Here is a 2312-nt window from a genome sequence, read left to right on the forward strand (position 1 = left end):
GAATAAGTATGGTGAAAGAATACAACCCTGTCTCACACCTTTCTTAATTTTAAACCATTCAGTGTTCCCATGTTCTGTTCGAACAACTGCCTCTTAGTCCATGTACAATCCTCATGATCACAATTAAGTGTTCTGGAAAACTCATACTTCACAATGTTGTCCATAGCTTGTCATGATGCCCACAGTTGAAAGCCCAAGCATGGCAACAATTGTAAGTTTGGCCCAGGATCAGACAGTGTTTCATTCTGTTGTGCATAGGGTCGTTATGAATTGGTATCAACTCGATGGCACCTAACAACAACAAAAGTGATTGTGGTGGTTATGTGCCATGGAATCAGCTCCAATTTATTGTGGCTCTGCTTAGGTTTCCGAGGTTGTAAATCTTTACAGGAGCAGAAAGCCTCATCTTTTTCCCATGGAACAGATACTAGTTTTGAACTGCTGACTTTGAAGTTAGCAGCCAGATTTGTAGCTGCTACAATTCCAGAGCTCCTCAATTTTGCCCACAGAATCCTTCAATATTGCAAGTCAAAGCTTGAATTTTTTCTTCAGTTCCCTTAGCTTGAGAAATGCTGAGCATGTTCTTCCCATTTGGTTTTCTAACTCCAGATGTTTGCACAGTTTGCTATAATCTTTAACTTTATCTTCTCAAATTGATCTTTGAAACTTTCTATTCAGTTCTTTTGCCTCCTCCTTTCTTTTGCTTCCTTTAGCATCTTTATGCTGGAAAGTAGATTTCAGAATCTGATCTTCTGACATACATTTTGGTCTTTTGCTTCATACTTTTCTTCTTGATTATCTTTTGCTTTCTTCCTGTGTGAGGTTCTTGTTGCCATCTCACAACTCTTCTAGTCTTCAGTTTTTAGCATCTAATGCATCAATATGTGTTGTTTAGATGATCTCTAAATTCAGGTGGGATATGTTCAAGGTCATATGTTGATGTTCATGGATTTGTCTTAATTTCTTCAGCTTCAGCCTGATCTTGCATATGAATAATTGATGATCTGCTCCACAGTCTGCTGCTGGCCTTGTTTTGGCTGATGATATGGAGCTTTTCCACCATCTCTTTCCACAGATGTAGTCAATTTTATTTCTCTTTATTCCATCTGGTGAGGTCCATGTATATAGTCATCTTTTATGTTGTTTTAAAAAGGTATTTGCAATGAAGTAGTTGGTCTTGCAAAATTCTATCATGCAATCTCCAGTGTCATTTCTACCACCAAGGCCATATTTTCCAACTTCTGATCCTTCCTCTTTGCTTCCAACCTTTGCATTTCAATTATATTGATTGCATGTTTGATCAATATCAGGTGGAAGAAGATGGTACAGTTCTTCAATTTCATCATCATTGGCTTTAGTGGTTGGTGCATAAATTGGACTAATAGTGGTATTAACTGGCCTTCTCTGTATGTGTATGGATATTATCCTATCACAGACAGCATTGTACTTCAAGACAGACCTTGATAATTTTTTTTGCGGGGGGGGATTGGGGGGTTGGCGGTGACTGAGACACCATTCCTCTTCAGTTTGTCATTTCAGGCATAGTAAGCCGTGGGATTGTCAGATTCAAAATGGCCAATACCAGTCCATTTCATCTCACTGTTGCCTAGGATATCGATGTTTATCTGTTCCATTTCATTTTCTACAATTTTCAATTTTCATAGATTCATACTTCGTACATTCCATGCTCTGATTATTAATGGATGTTTCAGCGGTTTCTCCTCAGTTTGAGTTGTGCCCCATCAGCAAATGAAGGTTCCAAAGGCTTTAATCCATTCTCAACATCACGGTCAACTCTACTTTGAGGAGGCAGCTCTTCCTCACTTGTATTCTGAGTACCTTCCAACCTAAGGGGCTCATCTTCTAGCACTATATCTGGCAATATTCTGATGCTCTTCTTGTTCCAATATTTGGTATTCTGGTTCTGACAGTGTTCCGCTGCTTTTCTTAAGAATTTCTGTGACTAAATATTCAGAATTAGTCCTTCTCTCCTATTCCTAGTCTGTCTTCATCTGGAATGTCAGCTGAAACCTGTCCACCATAGGTGACCCTGCTTGTATTTAAAATACCCTTGCATAGTTTCCAGAATCACAGCAACACATAAGCCACCACAGTAAGACAAACTGACAAGTGGTGGTGCATATACATGTTGTTAACTGCTGTCAAGTCAGTTCTGACCCATAGTGACCCTGTAAAGGGTTTCTGAAGCTGTAAATCTTTACAGGAGCAGAAAGCCTTGTCTTTCTCCCTCGGAACCACTGGTAATATCGAACTATTGACCTTGAGTTTAGCAGCCCATTTCATAACCACTA

The sequence above is a fragment of the Chrysochloris asiatica genome, unplaced genomic scaffold, assembly GCF_000296735.1.
Source record: "Chrysochloris asiatica unplaced genomic scaffold, ChrAsi1.0 scaffold00256, whole genome shotgun sequence".
NCBI classification, from domain to species: domain Eukaryota; kingdom Metazoa; phylum Chordata; class Mammalia; order Afrosoricida; family Chrysochloridae; genus Chrysochloris; species Chrysochloris asiatica.